Source organism: Carcharhinus amblyrhynchos, chromosome 19, assembly GCF_965287045.1.
Source record: "Carcharhinus amblyrhynchos chromosome 19, sCarAmb.v2.hapA, whole genome shotgun sequence".
Classification (NCBI taxonomy): domain Eukaryota; kingdom Metazoa; phylum Chordata; class Chondrichthyes; order Carcharhiniformes; family Carcharhinidae; genus Carcharhinus; species Carcharhinus amblyrhynchos.
In genome coordinates this window covers 14,478,805-14,506,326 of record NC_137342.1, presented here as the reverse complement: position 1 = coordinate 14,506,326, position 27,522 = coordinate 14,478,805, and the positions used below count along the sequence as shown (strand labels likewise).

At 42.9% G+C, this 27,522-nt stretch overlaps 1 long non-coding RNA gene across 2 annotated transcripts in view; it reads right to left on the bottom strand.

The window, feature by feature from the left end:
- LOC145355574 (uncharacterized) overlaps positions 1-24,686 on the bottom strand; it is a 66,100-nt gene extending 41,414 nt beyond the window's left edge. For both annotated transcript variants that reach the window (XR_013889009.1, XR_013889010.1), the window contains exons 1-2: positions 24,512-24,686; positions 23,906-24,002 (exon numbers count right to left, since the gene is read on the bottom strand). This is a non-coding gene — a long non-coding RNA (uncharacterized LOC145355574). The remainder of the gene's footprint in view (positions 1-23,905; positions 24,003-24,511) is intronic.
- Positions 24,687-27,522: the final 2,836 nt, after the last annotated feature.

The following is a 27,522-nucleotide window of genomic DNA, read 5'->3' as shown; positions in this document are numbered from 1 at the left end:
ATTAGATCATCGTAACTACATTGAACCACTTGTTTCCATATTCCTCAGTTGAACAAAAACTAGCAATCTCAATTTTGAAATTGTTAATTGATCTATTTTGAGCTGCAATTTGGGATAGAGTCTCAGATAGATGCTGTTCTTTGAAGAAGGGCTTCTGGGCATCACCCCTTAAGAACTAGCTTGAATTTTAAAGTTTTGCCCCTTTGTTCTGGACTGACTCCCCCATCAAAGGAATACTCTGCATCTAACATATCAATCCCTTTAATCATCGCAAACATCTCATTATATCACCCTTTAATCTTGTAGGCAAAAAAGAACGCAAGCCTGGTCTATGCAATCTGTCCAAATATATTTAACCAGTGTCATTTCATTGAATCTCTGCATTGCACTCTTTGGAGGACAGTATATCTTTCCTGAATGCAATGCCAGAGACTGAATGTAGTGCCATTCTCCACGTACAGTCAAACAAAAGCTTTATACAACTGCAGCCCAACATTCACCTCCTTGTATTTCACACGTCTTGAGGTTAAGGCCATCATTCCATGAGTCATTTTAATTATTTTTTGTAGCTGTCCTATGGTTTTATTGATTTCTGTACATGGACTCATAAATGTCTGCTCCTGCATAATCCTCTCGAAACTGCCTTGATTTCCTTAGATACAAAGTGGGTGATCTCTTACTTCCCCTCACTGTATTGCATCTGTCAATTTATTTAACTCACCTACCAATGGCCTGTTGCAACGTTCTGCTCCCACTTGCATTATTTCCTGCATCATCGAACCTTATGGCATCAGCCAGCATTGTTTTACGGCTTTCTATCCCTCCACTTAAGTCATAGGGTAAATATAGTAAAAAGCTGAGGCACTGGTACAGATCCCTGGGGGACACTACCAACCATAACCTGCCAATTGGAGTGTATACGAATTATCTCTACACTCTGTCTCCTACCTCTGAAACAAGTCCCTACCCATGTCCATGTGTTGCCTCCAATTCTGTGCCCTTTTATCTTTACTGATAATCTCTCGTGTGGGATTTTGTCAAATACCTTCTGAACATCTATTTGAATAACATCCATAGACAGTCCCTTATCTCATTAGTGATCTCCTCTATTATTCAACTAGGTTAGTCAGACATGACTTAGCTTATATAAATCCATGTCTCTCTGATCAGTTTATATTTGTCCAAATGCTCAGTCACTCTGTGTCTACTGGTGCATTTAGAAACTTTCCCATAACACATGTAGATTAGACCTGTTATTTATTTTAAAGGATAAACATTGCCTCTATAGATGAATTTCATCATGTGAACCCATTAGAATAAATTTCATCAAGCCAATGAGTTTTGCATTAGAAAATGTAAATCATCAACCATTAAAAATTTGTATAATACTCCAACAGGGAGATGGGAACTCTTGCCTGAACCAAATAACTTATTTTTCAAACACCATCTGATACACCGCCTGGTTCAATGCATACAATGAATTGTAATGGTTATATAGCAAAGATTTAATATTTCATGCACATATTATTGAACCTTACAAGTAGTCAGATGCAAAAGTGCAACAGATGAGGAAAGGTAGAGGCAAAATGGTATCGTAACTCATCTAATAATCCAGCAATCCAACTCAAGTGCCACCACTGTAAATGGTGTCTATGGATTTATTTCAAATGCATGATCTGCATTCAACTTTACATAGAAAACAGCACGGTACAGTTTCTGTCGCAAGATAGTAGGGAGCAATTGTATTCTTCAGTTTATAACTTTGATGACATCAGTATCAGAATGTGACCCATTTTTTAAAGAAAGTTTCTAATGTATCAAATCACATGGTTATCCGTGGCAATACACTGATTCACAACTCAGCCTGTTCCATCACTCTCACTTTGGTGGACTTTTGGTGCTCTTGTTCACTGTAATATCTTTACCTTCCATCCCAATCATTCCTCTGGCAAAGTCCCTGCCATCAGGTCCCAAAGGGTGTATATTTTTTCGAGATAAATTAGGCTAATAGGATGAGGTGGTGAAGATGGCATTTAAATTTAAAATCAACGTTAGAAAAAGATCTTTAAATAATTTACCAGGTCACTAGGGGATTTTCACAGTAACTTCATTGCAGTGTTAATGTAAGCCTTCTTGTGACAATAAATAAACTTTAAACTTTAAAACTTTAAACGTAGTGAGGTCAAAGATATTGACAGAGTTGAGGGGGTATGGGTTCATATTGTAGCTTAGTGCTGGACGGGGTAGATTTGAGATGGATAGGCTTGATATTTCAACAACAACTTGTATTTACATAACACCTTTAACATTGCACGGCATCTCACAGCAGCATTATTAAACAATGTTTTGCACTGAGCTATACAGATGGTACGAGGAGGAAAGGTGACCAAAAACAGTCAGGAAGGGAGCGTTTTAAGTAGTCACACCCTCTTGTCCTTGATCACTGACCAAATTCAAAGTAGTTAATCTCAGGGTTGTGACTGCCTCCTGAAACACAGCCCCCAGATAACTGGCCCCTTCCTTGATGTGTTGAAATATCTGTAGCTCGGCCTCCAGCTCATTGACTCAGAGTTCCTGGAGCAACCAATATTTACTACAGATGTAGTCACTATTAACCACAATGGGGTCCACCAGCTCCAGCATGCTGCAGCTTCAATACATTGTCTGGCCCTATGCCCCTATTTTGTTTCATTATACTTTCAACTTTTACTTCTTTTACTTTTACTACTGATCTTTAGTTTTCGTACTAGCTTTTTCTTTTGTTACCTAACCTTCAATTTCAAGCAAGTCCGAGAAGGTAAAAGAGAGAGATACTCGCCTACCAAACATATACCTGGCATACTACAAGACTGTGCTCACTTGATATTGCAGGACTGTGCAACTCATCTCCCAGTTCTCCAGCCAGAGTCTCCTCCTGCCTCCCCCATAACCTGTGGATGTAGCCAGGGATACAAGACCCTTGCGCAAGGATATTTTGGCCTTGGAGGGAGTGCAGAGGAGGTTCACTAGGCTGATGCCGGAGTTGAGGGGGTTGAACTATGAAGAGAGGCTGTATAGACTGGGCTTATACTCGTTGGAGTTTAGGAGGATGAGGGGGGATCTTACTGAGACGTATAAGATGATGAAGGGGATGGATAGGGTAGAGGTGGAGAGGTTCTTCCCACTCAGAAAGGACAGCAGGACTAGAGGGCACAGCCTCAAGATAAGGGGGGGGGGCAGTTTAGAACGGAGTTGAGGAGGAACTTCTTCACTCAAAGGGTGGTGAATCTCTGGAATTCTCTGCCCGTTGAAGTGGTGGAGGCTACCTCGCTAAATATATTTAAGATGCAGGTAGATAGGTTTTTGGTAGGCAAGGGGATTAAGGGTTATGGGAAGAAAGCGGGAAAGTGGAACTGAGCCACTTCAGATCAGCCATGACCTTATTGAATGGCGGGGCAGGCTCGAGGGGCTAGTGGCCTTCTCCTGCTCCTATTTCTTATGTTCTTAAGACACAGCAATGTCTCCCTTCTCACAAACTCCCACACTTGCCAACACCAGTTGCCACTCTCCGCAGCTAGCACTTCATGCCACCATGTCCCTCATAGATTTGTACACATCTCAATCAGGTCCCCCGCACCCACTTCTGCTCTGAGGAAAGCAACCCCAGCATAACCAACCCCTCTTCGTAGCTGAAACTCTCCGGCCTAAGCAGCATCCTTTCCAAAGCAAAACTTACAAAGGATGACACAAATATGTCACTGTAAGTATCACTGCATTAGAGAAAAATGAATGTTACCCAATTCATCACACAAACCAGCCTCCCACCCATTGACTCTGTCTACACTTCTTGCTGCCTTGGAAAAGCAGCCAGCATAATTAAGGCCCCCGTGCACTGTTGACATTCTCTCTTCCACCTTCTTCCATTGGGAAGATGCAATAGCCTGAGGTCACATACCTACCGACTTAAGAACAGCTTCTTCCCTGCTGCCATCAGACTTTTGAAGGGATCTACCTTCAACCAATTAGGTTGATCTTTTCTCTACACCCTAGTTATGACTGTAACACTACAGTCTGTAGTCTATAATTTCCTTCTCTATGAATGGTATCCTTTGTCTGTATAGCACGCAAGAAACAATACTTTTCACTGTATACTAATACATGTGACAATAAATCAGATCAAATCAAATCAAAATCAAAAAATATGTTTGAAGATATGTTTCCAGGTGACACCATCCTCTTAAAAGGTGAAATACCTCGGAAGAAATGAAAAACTATATCCCAATGAGGAACCTTTAATATTTCTGATTTATGTTTGTGGCTGTGCGTATTTTACAGTTATTATTAACACATCCTATAGCAAAATTTAATTAAGTTATAGAAAATGACTTTGATTTTCCACAGGCGAATTTGAAACTTAATCTTTTTTAAATTAAAACTTTGTCCTCTGAACAACTTCATTTAATTGGGAAAAGAATTGAAGAAACCTGATAGTGAAATAAGTTTGTTTTCAGTCAATCTGCTTATCAGGCAATATTTTTTATTCTGGGGAGAAGCATTCACAACATGAGCTTTGTACTGTTACAATGTTAACTTAACTTGGTTATTCCTAGCCTCTGTGTTTCCCATATCAATCTCATGAAAAAAAATTCCATTAAAATTCATTAAACTTTTTAAACACCTACCTATCTGTGAAATTACAGGGCAAGGAGCTTAGGCCATAAGATGTAGGAGCAGAAATAGGCCATTCAGCCCATCAAATTTGCCCCATTATTAATGACATTGTGACTGAAAATTAATGTCAGACTTAAAGTTAATTAATAGATATCAATATACAGGAAAGGCTTTTAAATCTGCAGCCTTTTAAAATGAAACATCTGCCTACATCCACAATGAACAGTGGGAATGTGAAGAAGGTCAAAAAGAGCCAATAATTTTCAAATAAAACTTATGTTGAGTTGAAGCAGTGGAGGAATTAAACAGTAAAATCAAAGCTAAAATTTCAAAATAGGCGTTGAAGAAAAATGAGGAGGAGGAGGAGGAGGAATGACAAGGCCAGAAGATGCAGATGTTTAACTCTATGTAATATTTTATTTTAGAGTTTTCAATTTTATAGTTTCCGGTGAATGTTACAGTACTGATGTTCTGAGCAGATGAATGGGGAAACTCGCTGCAGATTCTCATTAATGAGCTAGCTGATACACATTCTACCTGAGCCCACCCAAATTTAGTGATGGTTCAGGGATAAAGTGTGAGTGGCATGGCTTCCCGTACCTCCCTGTCACTTTTATGAATGGTTTACTCGTGGGAGGGGGTGGCCCCTCTTCCAAAGGTGCTTAGTATCTAATCAAGGGACACAATATTGGGCAGGAGGTTAGCTACTGCAAGCCAACTTCCTTCCCTTGCTTCTAGCCCTCCTGTTCCTCCCCATTCCCCCAATCCATGTGACCACCCTCATTTACTTTGGTTTCTTGGCAATTCTGGGCCCCCTCCTGGATGCATTACTATAGCAGCCACTAACCCTGGTGGCATTACCTTTAAGGAGAGCTGTCCATTGTTAACTGGCCAGCAACTCTCTCTGCAAGGGGCCACAGTGGGGGCCTAATTTTGCCATTGAGTTGTGTCCTTTACGGGCATGAAAACTTGGTAAAGTCAGGTGGGAGGTGACTAGTGCAATCTGTGCCTGCTTCCTCCTTTACCATGGCCCAAAAATGGCCGCAATTGAGACTGTGCCTGATGAGAGGGGGAGGAGCCCATGATCGGTTTGGGTTGTAGGGGGGGATAAGGGGGTCAGTAATGTTGTGGTGGTGGGGCAATGTTGGTGGGGGCCAGGGGAAGGCATTATCTGGCCCGGGAGCGATGTAAAGGGAAGCAGCATTCTATCTTTTCTTTGCGCGTGCACAGTTGAGGAGCCAATTAGAGTGTGTTAAACCCTGCCCCACAGGCTTGCGCAGCACAATTCGGATTGGCTGATGCTTTTTCAGGCAGAGCGTGTATGGAGGCACCTGAGAAGGGGTCTAAAGGTCAGATCTGAAACACTCCCAGTTTCAACTTTGCCCAGCACTTAGAATCAAGGTGGTAAAATAGGGCCCTGGGTGTGAGGTTTCCACCCGGGGTCCTCAATTCTGATGCTGACTAGTTAAATGGCTGACAGGTGCTTGAAGTGGTCAGGTCTCCCCGTCAGAAGCAGGACAGACTTTCCTCTGGTTCACCAACTGAAACCGTGTCAATTCTGCCCATTATTCCACTTGAGGCTAAACATGTGTTTTTTAAAGATTCATCTTAATGTTTCTGCCTTTGTATTCTATATCTCCATTTATAAAGCCAGGAACACCCATGCCTCTTTAATCACTCTCATAACCTGCCCTGCCATCTTCAAACATTATTAATGTGCAGTACCTTTAAAATCCCCACTCTCATTTCCCACAGCATCCAAAACCCGGTAAAATGAAGATATTAGGACTGTTGTACTTAAGAGTTGATGAACTGGATAGGATGCATCTGAGGATGCTGTGGGAAATGAGAGTGGGGATTTTAAAGGTACTGCACATTAATAATGTTTGAAGATGGCAGGGCAGGTTATGAGAGTGATTAAAGAGGCATGGGTGTTCCTGGCTTTATAAATGGAGATATAGAATACAAAGGCAGAAACATTAAGATGAATCTTTAAAAAACACATGTTTAGCCTCAAGTGGAATAATGGGCAGAATTGACACGGTTTCAGTTGGTGAACCAGAGGAAAGTCTGTCCTGCTTCTGACGGGGAGACCTGACCACTTCAAGCACCTGTCAGCCATTTAACTAGTCAGCATCAGAATTGAGGCTACCGTATCCCAGCTACCGTGTCATTGGCTATGACTCTGGGAGCATTTTCTCCCTTGATAAATACAAATTAAAAGTATTCATTTAGCACCTCAGCCATGCCCTCTGCTATTGTGTGTAGATGGCCTTTTTAGTCCCTGATCACTCCTTTACTATTTATATTTTATACAAGACTGTTGGGTTCCCTAATCAATCAAGGGTATGAACTCTTCTCTATCTCTCTTTTTTCCATTTTTTAACATCTCCTCTCACTATCCTTCACTCGATTATTATCTAAGTCTATTTTACAATCATTATAACTACCTTATAATTCTTGTAATTTTCCTCTGATATAGTTTCCCCCTATTTGGTGACCTATTCAGGACCTATTGAAGGAATTCAGTTGTGCAATGAAACCTGCATTATTTCTTAACTCTAACCAAATAGTTTCTTCCCTTGACCCCGGAAGGCATCTTTTCTCTCCAGCCCTGTAATAGTGAGAAACAATACATGGGAATTCTCTTAGGTTACTGCATCCTGCAATATATTCTCTTAGGTTACAATGATTTACAGTAAAATCAAGGCCTCAGCAAGCAGCCCATAATTTGATGATTGGTGTCAGGTTTTGGTGAATTAGCAATTGTAGATAAATTGTGGGGGTATAAAGGATGTCATTCAGGCTGTTACATGTTAGCACTGTATCAGGGTGATCATTGTTAAACGCTTGCAGTCTCATGGCTGCAGCCAGCTCTCGGGAAGGTTCTGGAACAGAAACCCCATCCTTACCAGGTTGAGCCTCCAACCTGGTCCCCGGTCAGTGTCCTGGGTCATGTGACCCTCATTGGGACAATCATCACAAAAAGCCTGCCAATCTCTGAAGTCAGAACAAGCTTCACAACTCTGTCCAATCACAATGCTTACTGGATCCCTGATACTGTCCCATGTGTGTAAATTACTGGCCAAGATCATTTAAATTATCGGCAAGGACAGCACGGTGGCACAGTGGTTAGCACTGCTGCCTTATAGTGCCAGGGACCCAGGTTCGATTCCTGGCTTGAATAACTGTCTATATGGAGCCTGCACTTTCTCCCAGTGTCTGCGTGGGTTTCCTCCAGGTGCTCTAGTTTCCTCCCACAGCCCAAAGATGTGCATGTTAGATGGATTGGCCATGCTAAATTGCCACTTAAGTGTCAGGTGGACTAGCAGGGTAAATATATTGGGTGCCAGGAATAGGGGCTGGTTGGTGCAGACTTGATGGACTGAATGGCCTCCTTCTGTGCTGTAGGATTCTATGATTCTACGAAGCTGTGGTCAACCACCTCGGAGGCCGGGCATCCTACCCTCCAGCACTGATCAGGCGAGATATGCACCTCCTGAAGGCAAACAATCCAACTTGCATTTTATTGGGTGTGTTTCAATGGTGAGTCCAGATGTCAGAAGGCCGTCTGCTCCTGGTTTCGGATCTCACCCCATTAAGAAGGATTATTCAGCTCTTTGAGTGGGAAGTACATCAGTTATGGTGAATCATGTGAAGTTTTACAATTAAAAAGTGTGCTTTGCTTGCTCTTTGTAAGGCTGACATTCCGTAGTACATTATTTTGGAATGAATCATAGAAGCTCATAAAACACTTAATCCATGTGTGGGTGTTACAGTTCTTCACCAAAATACTCAAACTCTTATCTTTAATTTGTGTCATTTGGAAATTGACAATAAGGCACATAAAATATTTTATGAAAAGCTTAAAAAGTTATTAGTATTATTCATCCAGATATATCTGTAGCATCCTCTGGCTTAAAGAAGTCCAGAATTCAGCTTAAGACTTCATTCTCCTTTCAGAATATAGCAAAACAGAATGAGCTCTTTATCATTCTGACTTATTGATCCCATTGTAGAACATTCCACCTAATAGAGCTTAATTTTCAATTAGATCTGTGGGGACTAATGATTACAATGCCCCAGCCAGCGTCTAGGTCTCTACCTGAGACAAAGAACATCTGTGCCCGCACAGCTGTACGAAGTTACTGCCAGGTGGTAGGGTCAGGCAATATAATTGGATCTGCTGGCAGGCCAGACTGCGCTCTTCATGCAGTCTGTTTTTTCTTAAATCTTTCCCTCAGGCTGCTGGATTCCATTTCACTTTATCAGCTTTTCTTGCTTCTATTTCAGACCAGCCGTATCTGTCCCCGTCACAGACTTTCACACGCTGTCAGAGTCCCCTTGATGCCTTCACTTGCTTTTGCTGAGGTTTGGTGGCACAATGATTAGTACTGCTGCCTCACAGCACCAGGGACCCGGGTTTGACTCCCAGCGCAGGTCCATGTCTGTGTGGAGTCTGCACGTTGTCTGCGTGGGTTTCCTCCGGGTGCTCCGGTTTCCTCCCACATTCTGAAAGACGTGCCGGTTAGGGTGCATTGACCCGAACAGATGCTGGACTGTGGCAACTAGGGGAATTTCACAGTAACTTCATTGTAGTGTTAACGTAAGCCTTATTTGGGACTAATAAATAAACTTTACTTTAATTATGCCCTTCTTCCTGGTGACTTCTATTCGGTGAGACCAAAGGTAGGGTTTTCTGCTCGACCCGTAGTTAGCATCATGGCGAGTGCGAGCAGGAATGTGGTGAGATGGAACCATTGTAAAAGCCACCATTGGAAAAACAATCTGTGATTGTTGCTCTGATCTTCAATGGCAGGTGGTGTTGCACACTGTGGCACATTGGGAGCATAATTTTAATACATTTGAATCTTATGCATAAGGATTCTCACCACAATCATCCCCCATGCTGGATGACCATGCCATGTCTGTTTCTAATTAGGTTGAGGTGTTCCATAATGGTATGCATATGCCATGGGCATGGTGACCTACTCTTCACTTATGACTTTGAGGTTTGTTCACATACTTTGCGTAGTATAATTCTTGTGGTTATCAGCACAAGAATGTGTGCTGATTCTTTGCTTTGCAGGCCACACCAAGGTGCTCTTAAGGGGGTTTAAAAGGCAATCAGACCATGCAGTATAATGTGGATAAATGTAAGATTATCCAAACCAACAGCAAAAATAGGAAGATAGATTATTACTTGAATTGGTATAAATTGAGAGAGATGGGTAGCCAATGAGACCTTGATGTCCTTGTGCATCAGTCACTGAAAATAAGCAGGCAGATAGTACAGAAAGCAACTGGTATGTTGACCTTCATAGCGAGAGGATCAGGGTATAGAGCTCGGGATGTTTTGCTGTAATTGTGTAGGGAGCTGGTGATGCCACTCCTGGAGTATTGTGTGCAGTTTTTGTGTCTGGAAAGACTGTCCTTGCTATAGAGGGAGAACAGCGAAGGTTTACCAGGTTGATTCCTGGGATGGCAGATCTGTCGTATAAGGAGAGACTAAATCAGTTAGGATTATATTCACTGGAGTTTTGAAGAGTGAGAGGGGACCTCATAGAACCTTATGAAATCCTAACAGGAGTAGACAACGTAAATTTGGAAAGAACGTTCCAGATGGATAGGGGATGGGGGTGGATGGGGAGCATTGGGGAGAGCCCAGAATTAGGGGCATAGTTTAAGGATAAGGGGTAAACTTTTTAAAACTGAGGTGAGGAGAAATTTTTTCACCCAGAGAGTGATGAATATGTGGAATTCACTGCCACAGCAAGTAGTTGAGGCTAAAACATTGTCTGATTTCAAGAAGAAATTAGATAGAGCTCTTGGCGCTAAAGGGATACGGGGGAAAGGGGAGGATCAGGATATTGAATTTGATGATCAAAATGAATGGCGGAGCAGGCACAAAGTGCCGAATGGCCTACTCCTGCTTCTAGTTTCTAAGGGGGTGATTTTCCTATTCTGTAGTGGGTTGGGTTGGGAGATGTAAAGGTCCTTTTACTCCACACCAACTGGTCTCGGCAGCCACTGATAACTGTGGTGTCGCTCTCCTGTAAGCGTTCAAACCACAACCATAACGTGTCATGCTGGGACAGCTTTGCAAGAGAGAGGCAGAAAGACTTACTGTTTATTCCTTAGTAGTGAGCTCACCCTTATGCCACACGAGTTATCCTGGCTGCCACCTATGACCGTGTGTGTGTCTCTCTCTCGTAGGTAGTGAAATACAGATGTGTCACACTGGGACAGATTCACAAGACAGAGAGAGAGAGAGAAGGACCACTGTTTAAAGCTCGGTGGTGCGGGGGGGGATGGCTATTTACACTGGAGTCTGCGCACGTGCAGTGGCCCCGATCTGTCAGCCTCTGGTTTGCTGGTCAGCTCAATCGCTGGCATTATAATGGGTTGCAGATGGTCAGGAGAGGCATTTACAGCCCCACAAACGGGGAAAAGAAGCTGTGACAGCGTCAGATTGCATTGGAGTGAAGGCATTGTGAGTTTCTGGTACCTAAAGCCAGCAGCTGTACAGGAGGTTGTGCCAGTGGCTGCAGTATTATGTGACAGCAGTCTTCTCTGGCTCTTTAAATCAACAACAACCTACTGCCAGATGGTTACAATGCACAAAGACACAAAATTACAGTCGGCATTATTGTTCAAAACAGGTACTGAAGCAGACAAAGGAAATTCATACAAAAGCACAGAGTATGAACCTGATGTTGAGATGTGATCTAGGTGGGGTGAGGCTGCGTTTAGGTTACTAGGTCTAGTTTATTGGCACTCGTGATGGGTTGAATGGCCTCCTTCTGCACTGTAGCAATTCTGTGATAATTGGGAAATATTGGATAGAAAGTGTTGTTTTTTTAAATAATGATCTGAATGGTAGCACTAGTTTTTTACTCTTGCTGTATCTTCTTCAAGTGGGCGGCACAGTGGTTAGCACTGCTGCCTCACAGCACTAGGAACCCAGGTCCAATCCCCAGCTTGGGTCACTGTCTGTGCAGAGTTTGCACGTTCTCCCCATGTCTGCATGGGTTTCCTCCAGGTGCTCCGGCTTCCTCCCACAGCCTGAAGGGCGTGCTGGTGAGGTGCATTGATCCGAATAGGTGCCGGAGTGTGGCGACTAGGGGAATTTCACAGTAACTTCATTGCAGTGTTAATGTAAGCATTACTAATAAATAAACTTAAAAGAAAGCTTTGTTCCTTGTCAGGATTGGAATACAATACGAGGTTAAAATCTATTTGCATAATTTTTTGCTCTTGTTTCTCAGTGTCCAGACTATGTTGAATGGTTGCCCAATCAGTCTGCGTTCATAACATGTTATCTGCCTCTTGATGCAATTAACAGGAAACTGATCCAGGTTCACTCGAGCATTTCCTCCTCCTACATTCCTTTCTGTTGGTGGAACATCTATGCATGGGGAATTCACACGTATGGTATTGTATGAAGAGGGCTATGGAGGACCTCAGAATGACATAGACAAGCTGGTGGAATGGGCAGATAGGTGGCAGAAGAAGTTCAATCAGGAAAAGTGTGAGGTGATGCCTTTTGAAGGAAGAGCATGGAGAGATAATATAAAATAAGGGGTAAAATGCTTAAAGGGGTCCAGGAGCAGAGCGACCTGGGTGTATATATGCATTGATCATTGAAGGGGACAGAACAGGTGGAGAGAACAGTTAATAAAGCATTTAATATTCTGGGTTTTATAAATACCCAGTGTACAAGAGCAAGGAGATTAGGCTGAATTAATACAAGACACTTAGTCTGGAATTCCGGGTGCCATCCTATAAGAAGCAGAGCGGGAGTACAGAAGAGGTTTACAACACTGATTCCGGGCATGAGAAACTCCAGTTATGAGGGTAGATTGGAGAGGTTGGGACTGTTCTCCTTGGAGAGAAGCAAGCCGAGAGGAGATTTGATAGAGATGTTCAAAATCATGAGGGGGCTGGGTAGAGTAGATAGGGAGAAACTGTTCCCACTCTTACAATGATCAAATACAAGAAGGCACAGATTTAAAGTGACTTGCAAAAGAAGCTAATACAACATGAGAAAAAACTTTTTCACACTGAGAAGTTTGGGTCTGGAATGCATTGCCTGGGAGTGTTATGGAGGCAGTTTAATTGAAACATTCAAGATGGCATTAGAAATTATTTGAATAGAAACACTGTGCAGAGATACGGGGAAAAGGCACAGAAGTGGCATTAAGTCATGATGGTCGTTTGGAGAGTCAGTGCAGACATGATGGGCCAACTGGCCTCCTTCTGCACCGTAACAATCCTGTGATTCAATTTGACACTCGCTTTTTGTAAAAGGCAGGCCAGTAATGAATGTGTCACTGCTAAGGGAAAACTATTAATAATAGAAAATTAATGGAATACTAGCAATGAAACATGTTCAGTCACTAACAATAATGAATTTTGGGCAACAGTATCTGGTGGACACATCAATTGTACTGGATTCTCAGTAAACATAATGGCCTTGAGATGCTGCAGGGGATCTCATCAGTTGTAACTCTAGATTGGAGAGTGGTGGATGTCCACTGTTAATGCTGTTTACATTGGGTTTCTGTTACTCTCCCAGTGGAGCTTAAACAGGAATCTAATGGTAGACACGCACATTTATTGAGCAGGTTCCAAACACTCAGAAAACAACAAAATAAGGAAATGAATGTTTATAGGTATCGGATAAATTACTCCACGGCCAGAATTCACCAGCTGTTCACGGCGGCAGGATTCTCTGACCCAACCCACGGTGCACCCCCACTCTTTCTCCAATAATATGACTAACTAAGCTCTGTGAGGGATTGAGTAAAGAAATAAAGTATTTGGCACCATATTCAATAATGGCAGGGAACACACCACAGCTCCTTATAATGATCGGGTCTCTTGTAGTGTGAGCTGCTTGTCCTCCTTATAGAAATATGGATAATTTGGACCATAGAAACAAATTGGCTCCAATGTTTATGTTTACAATCCACGAGTGGTTTTCCCACCGGTGTGGGGTGACATCAATGGGAACGCCCACTGACATCGGCGGGACTGGAGAATCCCACCGTTACCAAACAAAGTGCCCTCCCATCAACAGGAAACACCTGAAGGTGGGAGGCTGAAGAATCTTGCCTCGTATGTTCGACTACCAAGAAGAAGGCTAGTGTGTACACAACACCAATTATAAAGAAGCTTTTATTTGTATTATATATTTCAAAGTGAATGAAGAATTGTTTAAACAGAAGCTTTTTCCCAGAGTGGAAGAGTCAATTACTAGTGGGCATAGGTTTAAGATGCGAGAGGCAAGGTTTAAAGAAGATGTACGAGGCAAGTTTTTTTTTTACACAGAGGGTGGTGGGTGCCTGCAACTTGCTGCCGGGGGAGGTAATGGAAGCAAATACGATAGTGAGTTTTAAGGGGCATCTGGACAAATACATGAATAGGATGGGAAGAGAGGAATATGGCCCCCGGAAGGGTAGGAGGTTTTAGTTCCATCAGACAGCAAGGTCAGTGCAGGCTTGGAGGGCCAAAGAGCCTTTTCCTGTGCTGTAATTTTCTTTGTTCTTAAAGTTAATTTATTAGTCATAAGCTAAACACTGTCACTGTTCCACCTCCTCTACAGCCATTTGTAGATTTATTTGTCTCCTTGTGCTCAACTTTAAGAAATCCACCTTCTTGAATTTTTCAGAGCAGTCTTGGTCAAAATCACACAAATTACCTCCTCAGGCAAATTGTAAATTTGGAAAAATCCACGTATAATACAGAAATGAGCAGCGTACTTCTTCTATCAGATCTGAAAGGTACAATGCATCTTCTCCTTTCGCTGAAATGAAGTCTTTGGGGAGCGTTAGAGAATGGATGATAAAACCATTGCCAAAAATGCATTCGCCATCCTAAATCTGCTGGCAAATGCTGCCTGTAATGAGGGCAATTGGTTCCCAAAGGTGAATGCAGCACTTACTCTTAGAGGGAGATATAAAAGCTTTAATCAGTTTAATGTTTTTCTTCATTTGGCACTTTTGTGTCCACTTTGCACAGTGGGCTATCTCACAGCTAATAACTTCCAACAACTGAAGTTATTTCAGACATTGATCCGGAAGATTTCTTTCATTATGTCCTGTTGCTAAGCATTTTAAATTCCTGGTCAAATTAGATTAACTAAAATTGCTATTTAATAAGCACTCAAATACATTTGAGAATTGTGGATATACATAAGTCACAAGCAAATAACCTATATTAAAATGTAACTGTATCTTCATCACAAAATCAAATTGGCAATCACACACAAATCCTCAGCACTTCAAATTTCCCATTCAAACCCCAACTGGTTCCTGGGAAATGCAATACAATTGATAAAACACTGACCACTGTGCTTCAGCAGCGTGCAAACACACTGCCAATGGAAATAACGGCAAAATAAACCTCTCAAATTTCAACAAATCAACAAGTCACTGAATTATATACCGGTGTCAGCTTATTTCCTTCAACTAATCTCCCTCTCCTGACAAGCCTTCTCTTTTCTCAGGACTGTTTACACACTCACCTATCCCTGGAATTCCAAAGTTGTTTAACTGGCTCTTTCTCCAATTAATCTCCCTCATTAAGGCAAGTCCAAGATTTCTGGCCCTTACTGTTTCCCTTTGAGCCTTTGCATGGTTTCTATTCATGCCCTTCACTACACTGCATCACATTTATATGGCCTGTAATCCATATCCCCCACTATACCTTACCATATCTGTATGGCCTGTAATCCATATCCCCCACTATACCTTACCATATCTGTACGGCCTGTAATCCATATCCCCCACTATACCTTACCATATCTGTATGGCCTATTATCCATGCCCCTCAGTACACCTTACCATATTTATAGAGCCTATTATTTATATCCCTCACTACACTTTACCACATCTATAAGGCCGGTTTTCCATGCCCTCACTATACCTCATCATATCTGTGCGTGTCACATGTTCATTCCTACCTTCGAAATATCTCTCCCATTGCTTTTGGCATCTAATACCTCACTGTAGCAGCTAGCCTGAGCCTTTGGTAATTTCTCTGAAAGTTTTGTCCACCTGTTCAACAACTTTCAGATTTCTCCCTGCTCTCACTGTATTTATATCAAAGAGATATAATTCTTTTAAATGTCTGATATATATAATACTCACACTGGACAAAACTGACCCATGATGTGAAAATCGATGCTGACTGACTAATACATCTGAAAATGATCACAATTCTGGAAGCAAAACCTTTCAGAAAAGGTCTTACCAAAACAAAAGTGCCAAATGAGTATGAAAACTGGAGAAATTCACATCACTTTTTTAGATGACTTAAAAATTGAACCTTACCTGACTTTGACAAAAAAATATCAAGCCAAACTTGATTTCCGCCAGCAGAGGAATGTGTGGAGCATAAATTGCTTGAAAGCCAGCTGATAGCAGCAGAGAGCACCATTGTGCATGTGCATCCTCCAGCTATAGCCAGCCTTTGTGGCTGATCACTCCTACACCATCCCTCCCACAGTCATAGCTAGGGTGTAGAGAAAGATCAACTTAATGCAAGGTAGGTCTATTCAAAAGTCTGATGGCAGCAAGGAAGAAGCTGTTCTTGAGTCAGTTGAGACGTGTCCTCAGACTTTTGTATCATTTTCCCGACAGAAGAAGGTGGAAGAGAGAATGTCAGGATGCGTGAGGTCCTTGATTATGCTGACTGCTTTTTCGAGGCAGTGAGAAATGTAGATAGTGACAATGGATGGGAGGCTGGTTTGAGTGATGGACCGGGCTTCGTTCACCACCCTTTGTAGTTTCCTGTGGTCTTGGCCTACCCCAATGCCACATTGGAGCAGCTTAGGGTGTGATCTCTTCCCGGTTGCACCATTATTTAGAGTGTCCTGCATGGACACTCTTCCCCAACCACTTAGGATACCTGCTCCATTTAAAATCCTTTAAGAGATGTGGGCTAACTGGAAATGGTGCAGGACAGTCTAGCATGGTACCAGTTTCTGCTGATGGTGCATCTTGTGAGATGTGCTTAGCAGTGGTTGCACGCTCTAATCATGGTAAAGAGCGGACAGCACAAACATTTGTGTGTTCCCTCTGTGGCAGGAATATGCTTGGGTTAATCATATATCAGAATCCACACCCCCAGTTTCTAGTCTTGCTGAATGTCAGGCCAAACGTCTCTTATCTATGCACATCTGTGCCCCCCGCCGTACACTTTTTAAAAATTCTTTTAGGAATAATGTCCTTCAAAGAATTGTACATACTCAGAAACACAGACAGTAACAACATTGGATTTCCTTTATCTTTGTAAAATGATTCACCAACTGTTTTGGCCCTTGCCTATCCAAGTTTAAAATTAGAATTCAAATCTCTCCTTGACTGTCTTTCCCTGCTGGCTACTTGATGAACTGCTGTTGGACACGTCTTTCCAGATCATAACTCATTAACTACCTCCAGAGCTGTACCAACACTTGACAGAATCATTACCCTTCAGAGAGGAAGCAGGAGTGTGAATGGTCTACAGGGGAACTCATTGAAATGTAGCAGAAATCTACTTCTCCAGCCTTTGTATCAAAGTCCTCACTGAACTTCTTCCAAGCTGCAAAGTCCCATCTTCATTTCTTTCAGCTCGGGGTGGGGTGCACTTCTGTTTTTAATCATGCGCTGCTTTTATGGACTATATTATTTTTTAGTCCTGATGCTTGGGCTTCGCAGCACAGCTTTGTGCATTTGGCTACAGTAGAGTAATTGATAGTTCTCTCCACATCCACCACTTTCCAAGCAGGGGCAGGAAAAGTGGTCTGTACTCAGAAGGTCATTGCTACCTAGTGTTCCCATACTTTGGGCACAAAACAAAGTACAAAGACGCTACCAGAGAAATCTAGGGACGGAGGATACAAGCAAATCAATAAAAACAAAAGTCTGTACAACATCAAGCTGAAGCAGAATGTTGATGATAAGGAAGAGCTATATATTAGAGTATATTCACCAAAATCACTCTGCCAGCAGGAAGCTGTATGAAAGCAGCTTTTGGGTTGGAGATCTGACTCCAGCAGTGTAACATTGCTGACATACAGTCCCTCTGAACAAATCTCCCCAGTGGGAGAACAGGATTAGTGACATTACCTTCGCATTTCAAATCACTGGCAAGAAAGAAAGACATAACTGACTTGCTGTGCCACTGCAAGAGGAAAGTACAGAATATTTATAGATGAACACACCACAATAGTGCCCTTATGCAACAACTGTATAGATCAGGTCACATTAGAACCTGCTGCTACACCAGCCAAAGTGGAGCGGTGCACTGGGGCATACAGACGGGAGCAAGGATTTTAGGTCAAGGCACAGGGACTAGATTTTCCTTGGGAAATCTGACAGGTTTCAGAAAGTCCTGTCGTCCTGCATTCTCACAACGACCGAGAGCCTCTCCATCATGTCAGACGAGGCCTGAATCGGAAGTCCAGCCCCCAAACACGGCACCTATCGTTTTTGTGGCGACATGAAGAAAAATAGCACCTGCCTATTTCATGCAGCCCAATGGAATCAGAAACTGCCACTTGTGTGAGAGGCGTCTGAAACGTAGGGGGTGATTCTCCCATCCCGAGCTTCAACTTCTCTGGCAGATCGGGCAGGAAGATGCACGTCGCCGGCCTTGTTCCGGGATTTGTGCATGCGCATCTCCCAGAGCTGGAGAACAGTCTGAGATCAGACCACACTGGAAACAGGCTGAAAGTCAGATAGGTCATTTGAATCTTTTTTTAATGTATTTTAAATATGTTTTACATTTCGTTAGTGAGAACTTGCTGGTCCCGATTGAATCTCTCATCTCACCAGGAGGACTAAATTCCGGTGGGGTTTAGAGTAGCTTCCCACATTCGGGGAACTAGTGGGAGATCCTGTCGGAATGAAGGGGGTGAAATCAGGGCCCCCCAGGGGGTCAGGTGGCTGGGGGGGTGGTGCCCCTTGGGCACGGCCACTCTGGCAGTGCCAGCAAAGTGTCCATGGCCAGGGGGCAGCTTGGTACTGCCCATCAGGCATTGGGTAGTGGCAATGGGGTGGGGCCTACTGTGGGCAGAGCCTAGGGGTGATCGGTGGGGGTAGAGGGGATCCCGCTGCCACTCTGCATGGCGATTGGTCTGGGATGGAGGGAGGGTAGTGATTTGGATGGGCTGGAGGGTGTGTAGTGATCTGCCGGGGGGGGGGGGGGGGGGGGCTGCCTCCAGGGGGGTCTGGTGTCTGACCCCAGAGGGGTCAGCGGGGGTAGGGGGAGGAGTGTCTGCTGAGGGAGGGGGGCAGTGCATTGGGGCACTCTGGGGTAGGCGGGTTTAGGGCTGGCCTGGGAATTATTGTGGGGGCCGTGGGGGAGGGGAGCTGGAGGGGCTGCACTGTGGGGGTCTTGGGTTAGCCAGTGATCAAACTGGCCAGCAAACAGGGAGACTGACAGATTGGGACCACTGTGCATGTGCAGAGTTCTCAGACTCTGGCGCGAATAGGCCCCGCTCCCCCCGGGTTTTTAATGAGATTCACGATTGTGACCTTTATAATACGAAGAGTGGGGAGATTCAGGTGAGAAGTTGAACTGAGAAAACAGTCATGATCTAGAACAATTTTCCCACCAATTCAGCACTTTTGGGACAATTGCTTCCGTAATGCGTATAGATGAGGCCCAGTAGGAATAAATCAGAACTTCCTAGATTAGGTTGGAGAAGTAAGGTATCTTTTAGGACTTTTCTATTCATTCACAGGATGTGGGTGTCAGTGGCAGGGCCAGTTCAAGTGCAGTTAGGGATAGACAACACATATTGGTGATCCCTAATTTCACTTGAACTGAATGGTTTGCTAGGCCATTTCAGAGACTCAGTCACATTGCTGTGGGTTTGCTAAAATGGCAGAGTTCCTTTCCTAAAGAATATTCGCGGACCTCTTTTTTTTCAACTATTGACAGCATCATTTAACCTTTTAATCCCCAATTTCACTGAATTAAAATCTCATCATCTGCCATGGTGGGATTTGCTGGGGTTTTTTGGAGCGTTACATGTTCCTAGTCATAGATTAAGAGGACACAGATTTAAGGTGCGGGGAGGCAAGTACAGAAGTGATGTTAGGGGTAAGTTTTTCACTCAGAGGGTGGTGAGTGAATGGAATCGGCTGCCGTCAGTGGTGGTGGAGGTGAACTCGCTGGGGTCTTTTAAAAGACTTCTGGATGAGTATATGGGATTTAGTGGGATTGGGAGGTATAGATAGGTCTACGGATTGGTAGGTGTTGATGTGATCGGCGCAACTTGTGGGCCGAAGGGCCTGTTTGTGCTGTAGTGTTCTATGTTCTATAGTTGATGCACACCCAAAGTGGCATGAAGTTTTATCATGAGATCTACTCCAACTGAATAAACCATTACCCAACTTGGCACAGTTTTTGCAAGATTTGATGAACCAGAACAGATTGTTGCTGATAATGGTTCACAATGTACTTCACAAGGGTTTGAGGGTTATCGCAAATTAGATGGCATTCAGCACATAAAGTCCACACTTTGCCATCCATCAACTCAAAGGATTAGCTGAAAGATTTGTACAATCCTTGAAACATTCTTCAAAAGCTTCAAGAGAGCAAGGTTTCTTATTACATTGAGTGAATAGCTTGTTGACATCTCATAGAAAATCTACTCATGCAGCTAGCCAAAGTTCACCTGCATTATTACCCTTAAAGAGAAAGTTGAGAACTACATTGGATTTATTGTTACCCCCAGAAACTTCAGAGATAGTAGGGCATCAAGAACAAACTCTAGTTGCCAGACAAGATGTGAGGGCAAAACAACACTCATTTCCACAAGGAGATTGAGTGTTAGTGCATAATTGTGCCACAAGTGAAACATGGATCTCAGTCATAGCTTTAGTAAAAACAGGTTCAATTTCTTATATGGTTCAGACTGAAGATGAACTCGATTTGCGACACCATGCTGACCAATTGTCATCTTGAAATGATTTCTCGGAATCACCTCCAGAAGTAGAAATTTATTTAGTCATCAGTGTTGTGAGTACTATGATGGAAGACATAGTTGAATCTGAGTTGCCTGATGATTGTGTCTTAATTACCATACCACATGAGAATGGTGCAAACTAAATTCCAAGAGAAGAATGGTCATAAGATATAGGAGCAGGATTAGGCTGTTTGGCCCATCGAGTCTGCTCCACCAATCGATCATGGCTCGTATGTCTACTGAAGTTCCAAATCGTACTTCTAGAATCAAGGAGCCAAATTCCAGAACATCGTCTTTAACCGAGAAAGAATAGGTGTCTTCCCTTTCAACTTTCTTATTGATTTCATATAATAATTAATGACATATTAGAGTGTATGATTCTATGTATAACATCATAGTGATTTGTTGTTATGACTATAGTAGTAAAGAGGGAAGGATATTATATATTTAAATGGTTGCATGACTGCTTTAAGAGCTGATGGTGATGTCACTAGAACAGTGCAGAGGCTGCTGTTCTACTTTCACTTTGTTATCTGTACAGGCAAGAGGTCCTGGAATAAATCTGTTGTTGTCAGTTTGAATCTAAGCGTACACCACACTATTTTGTTTAAAATCCCAAACCTTGAACATAGTTAGGACATTACAGGGAACATGATTGCAGGGATGATATGTGGGGTCCTGTGGGTGGGAAAAAGGACATAAGTTCATACAGAAGATAAAATGGGCCATTGAGAGTGGTGGGGCATTTGTCATCATGGGTTGGCATCGACGGGGCACGGGTAGAGTGTGAGGGGAGTAACAGAAGGAATTTATAAAAGTTATACAGTTTTTTCCACCCAGCTCACCCCTGTACATGGCATCCACTGCACTGGTTCTGGGGTCACCTGGTCTGAATCCCAGGAAACCCTACCAACTCAATCGAGAATCCACCTTCTCCCTGATCGGATTTTGCAGAGCTGGGAACTGTGCTGAGTTTGCGCTCTGACCTGCGAGTGAAAATCCAGCCAATCATGTTCAAATGTTCACAACACTGGGGATGCTTACTGTCAAACTGCTGCATTTAGAATAGGCTGCCAGTGTTTACCTACCATCCATCGTGCCAGCCCCCATTTCCCATCCTGCTGCATCTCAGTGATACAGGTTACAGGCCACAAGAATCCAGCCAAACTGTTTCTATTTCTGTATGTCTACCTCCAGTGGATGGGAAAGCCAAAAGCACTGAGGTGATGGGAGATTGGAGACAGAGTTATTAGTCCCCCTTCTCCCAAACTTTCCAGCAACTGATCATTATCTCATAGCTGCTTTGAGACGTTAGTGTGTACCAATTTGCTCCTGATTTACTGCAGAAGAACAGTCACTACACTTCAGAATGATATCCTTGGCTGAAAGAGTTGTAGCCATTCTGAGGCGTGAAGGGCGATATGCAAATGCAAGCTCATTCTTTCCTTGCTTACGTAGACTGAAGAAAGCCCTGTGTCCCAACTACACCAGCCTGTGTGGGGTGGACGAGCTTCCATCATTGAATATCATTGGTCACCCACATCACAGGGCCTGAATATTTCAGATGGTAAGGTTTCCCTTCCCACTGGGTGAAGAGTCAGCGGGGAACACAGCCCTGCCAACACCGAGGGTCCTGCAGCTATTTCACTCTCCACATTCCCACCTGACCCAATTCACAAGGCTCAGGGAAATCTCCGTTAAACCACATTTCAGTGGTGACGCTTTTGGGTGCGTTTGTGTGGTTGAGTCCGTTCATTTGTGATTCAATTCCAGAACGACCCCTCACATTCCCTCAGCCCGACTCCAGGCACCCCACCTCATGGACAGGCAACTTTTCAAAGCAACTCTAAGCCTTCAAGGGCATCAAAATATTGATGTGAGTTTCACACAAGAGATTTATTTCACTTGCAGAAGCTGTTTGAATAAGAAAGCCGTGTCAGAATTCAGTGAGAAATTGGAGCACCATGAGAAACGAATTCAATGTTTTCCTTGTATAATTCTTCAATTAAATGTATTAAATTAATGGGATTAAAATTAAATGGCTATACCAAAAAGCAGTACACCACATTTCAAAGCACAGAGGTGTGAATAATGAACATGTCTTCATTTATTATTCATGGGAGAAATAGCTTTGGAGCTTTCTAATATGCGATTAATACTTGATTCTTGACAGGTAGACTGCTGTGGATTTGTAATCCAAAATGTTTCCTTTTGTCTGTCTTTTTCTGTATGAGCCATTCAATTATTTCACATGATGTTCCTGCTTAATAGTAACTAATACTCTAAAGTTAAAATTGCTAAATACATGAAGGAGAAAGGAGACTTCCTATCATTCTCAACTCCACAGAACCATAGAAACCATCTCTTGTTTATAGAAATTGAGATATACGTGAAGAGATTGAAATATCTAGGATCTCGAAGTGCCATCTCAGTTGGGCTAACCAGTTCTACTTAATATTACAAAGGTTTCACAAAACGAATAGCCAGAATCCTGCCAAGAATTGGGCTCACAAATACATTTTAATTTTGCAAAACTGATCACCCAAGATTAAAGTGACACTTACTGCTTCCTGGCAGTTACTGAAGAAAATGACCACAAAAGTAACAAGTTCTGTTCACCAGATCTCTGAGTGCAAAACATTGCCTAAAAATAACATTTTCAACAAGTCACATGATTTATTCAGGTGCAATTAACAAAGAACCCACTTTCTCTGGATGGGAAATCTCCATTGAGCCATATTTTAGTGGTGACTTTTTGGGTGAGTTTGTGTGGTGAGTCCATTCACTTGTTGTATAATTCCAAAATGACCCCTCACATTCCCTCACCCCACACCAGATTAAAATCCAACAGGACATCCTGTGCTCACCCCGGTCCAATGCCGGCATCTCCACATCATGTCCCTCACCCCCCAGCACCCCATCTCACTAAGAGGCAGCTTTTAAAAACAAAATCCAGCCCTAAATCTCCAAGAACGGCAAACCAGTTCTCAACCCAGTTTAGTTACCCTTTTATTGACCTAGCGATAATTGCTTCAGTCAGTTACGATAATACCTTCCCTTTGGTAAATTCAATGCCATAAGCTCACCATAAAACTGTCTGTTGTTTTCGTTTGGACTTTATTTGGAAGTATTCCATATATGTTCTGTAACCATTTGTACAGTCATTTTAAGAAATGTCATCTTAGTCATCAGAAATTGCGACTTCATATGCAGTTTTGCAATATACAAATATTTGGTATGTTTCCATGTATATAGTTGGATCTGTAATTACAGAGTCTCTACATGTCTTACCTTCACTTTGATGTGCTCGCGAACACTGTGGAAACGGTCGGGATATCATCTGTGTATTCATAATGATCTCCTTTTCCATTGACCTTATGCAGGTTACCTGAAGAACAGTGATTCCCTATTGGTTACCAATCAAAGACCAAAGGAGACAATCCCTCAAAAAGATTTTATGATTACCCTTTTCCTTCTTCGTGGACCATTACTGCTTATCATGAGTTGTAGCTTCTGCCTAACTCATTACAATATTCTTTGGTATGCAGTCTTTAGAAGATGTGATGTCAGGATTTGTTTTAATATTGGCAATATGTAAACTGAGTACATCATCACAATTGCAAGAAAAAATTGAATATTAACCTCAATTTGTTGAGATATTTAAGACAACCATTTAATTCAATTAGTTTATAAAAGCTACTCAGTATCCTGAACACATTTGGCAATTATTGTTCTATTATGTTTTTCTACACAGGCCTATACAGATCTGCTTACTCCTGCTCCTGTGTTCATATTGTTAATTTCAGTTGCTTCAGTGTGTTTGAATCTTTCTCAGTATTTGGATACACGTTGGACATTCAGACCTGTGCTGTGAAGCTGCTAAATATATGTACAAACCTGTCTATTGTTGCCCTCCAGTGATGACCAGACCTGAGTATATCCAACTTGCAAGATTGTGCTTGTAATACTGCACTTTCAGAAACTTCATCACAAAGGAATTTATTTAATGATGTTAAAAGCCAGCAGCATTTTTGCAGCCAAATCTAAAACACCTCTGCCTAGAGGAACTCCTCCTCCAGGAGAGATTTCCCACTCCTGATTGGTCACCCAGGTCAGGTGACCCTGATCCTGCCATGTTGCCTTTAAAGGGACAATCACCACAATGCCTAATTAACATGGGGACGCTTGGAATGCATTGCCAGGATATGTCTGTGCTCTGCGGCTAAAAATAGCCAGAGCCTCTCTACCTGCCATGGGGAAAGGAGAGCAATATATGAGCCTGAACCTATCTAGCACTTTGCCTTTTCCCAGGGAATCCTGCTGCTATGGCTGGAGTCCAGAAAACTCAGGACCGATGTGCAGACTTATAATTTTTCCTCATATCTGATTATTTGTGAAGAGAATAAAATTGTCTCATATTTCCTTAGCGTTCACCATGAATGGTATTTTGTTTGGATTGACAGGTATCAGTTCAGTTCATGTTCCGGTAGCATGCCTTCCCTCCCTTCCAGATTATAGTCGTATATCCTTCCTTCTAGCCAAATGGAGCATCCGAGGTACAACCAATTCATTGTATACTCATTTTGTTTCAGCGGCTCCAGCTTATTAGGACATGGCTGGAGCCAAACTGGGAGGAGATTTCATCTGTGCACTTTATACATGTTTTTTCATTAATTCGTGGGACATAGCGTGGCTGGCTGACCAGCATTTATTGCCCATCCCTGGTTGCCTGAGGGGAATTGAGAGTCAACCACATTGCTGTAGCTCTGGAGTCACATGTAGGACAGATCAGGCAAGGGTGGCATATTTCCTTCCCTAAAGGACTTTTACACTGACTGAGAAAACGTCTCAACAAAGGATTGGTTTTTGATCTGATTAAAAGCAAAATACGGAAATCTGAAATAGAGGTAGAAAATGCTGGATAAATTGAACAGGTCTGGCGGCGTCAGTGGAGAGAGAAACAGAGTTTGCCTGTACGCAGAACCATAGAGAGGTAGAAATGTGGTAGATTGGTTTTTGATTTGCTCTGATTGTCAATGTTGAATAATGATAATAGAAAACATAGTGACTGCGCTTAAAGGAAGCACATCCCAGAGGATCTGAAAATTTAATATTCTCTAATTTATTCAGGATAGAGGCCTTTGAGCCAGAAGATAAGTAAAGTTTCAGTTGATATAATTATTCATGTATATGCTGCTTTCAGAATATAACCTTAAAGGTGTGACTTTAAGCCACAAGTTATTATCGCTAATATTATTCTATGAATCCTTAAGATCCCTTTGTCAAATTTTTCTCCGTTATTTTAATTGAGTCATTAAATTATTTATTCAGATTAACCTCTCTATTAGAATAAAGAGAGGCAGTTTATAAGAATGTATCATGCATTAAGGGGCATCACGGTGGCACAGTGGTTAGCACTGCTGCTTCACAGCTCCAGGAGCCCGGATTCAATTCTGGGCTCTGTGTGGAGTTTGCATAATCTCCCCGTGTTTATATGGGTTTTCAGCAGATGCTCCAGTTTTCCCCTGTGGTCCAAAGGTGTGCAGATTAGGTCAATTGGCCTTGGTAAGTAAGTAGAGTTTATTTATTAGTCCCAAGCAGGCTTACATTAACACTGCAATGAAGTTACTTTGAAAATCCCCTAGTTGCCACATTCTGGCACCTGTTTGCATACATTGAGGGAAAATTTAGCAGGGCCAATACACCTAACCTGCACACCTTTGGACTGTGGGAGGAAACTGGAGAATCTGAAGGAAACCCATGCAGACATGGGGAGAATGTGCAAACTCCACACAGACAGGTAGTCCCTCAAATTGTCTGCGAGTGTGAGTGTATACCCTGCAATGGACTGGTGTCCTGTCCTGGTTGAACGCTCAGACAGGATTAGGGCATGGTCAATGAACAGAGTGGACTTGTGAAAGACTGTCTCCAAGCAGGAGATAAAAGACCGTCCATGGAAGAGTGAAACTAATGGGCACATTCCCTGGGGCTGTTCAGCCCACGGTATGGCAGTTTATGTCGTGACTCTGGCATTGGGCAGGAGAGCCCCTCTGGGCAGTGACGATCATGGCAGAATGATGTGTAAGGCGTGGTCAGTCCCCTAAGGTATTTGGTTCTCAACAGGTTGAACCATGGTACTGTAAGATACAAGTCACAGTAACATTCACAAGAAGCATGGTTCCTGTATGTCCATAGAAGCATAGAATCCCTACAGTGCAGAAGGAGGCCATTCAGCCCATTGAGTCTCTACTGACTCAGCAGTTGAAAAGTCTGGATAGGTATTTGGGATTGGGGGACAAGTCCTGGTAAGCAAGTGTCTACATGACCTTGAGAAGGGTAGAGGTGAGATTGACAAATGGCATGGGGATACCAACATTGAAGAACATGCAAAATCCACACAGTCACACAAGGCCAGAATTGAACTCAGATCTCTGGTGCTGTGAGGTAATAGTGCTAACCACTCTGTCACCATGCCCCCCCTGAATTTTGGCCATGAATTTTGAGCACGCTTCACCCTGAGTGTTGCCATGGCCTACTGCCATTTCACATTCACTTGAGCATTGATTGGTAGTAGGCCGTACTTCCATCTACCCTTGGGACGAAGTCCCATCTTGGAGAGTTGTTGAACAATCTGAGTGGCTGAAAGTTCTCCAGTCTGTCTGGGCACAGTGCTGTAGTGATGAGTAAAGGTATTGCAGAACATTGTCTCAGCCCAGGGCCCTGGACCACACTTGAGTTGGTCCCAGGGTTGGGAGCGTAGTGAATACAATGAGGGGTCGATGGGGAGGATGGAGGGGATGCGATCTTGGTGTTGGGCAGTAGACTGGCAGGGGGAGGGAGGGAGGGCTGGAGCACCCAAGTGCCAGAGGAGAAGTCATCCCAAATCTGAAGGGGCCTCTATATTGAGA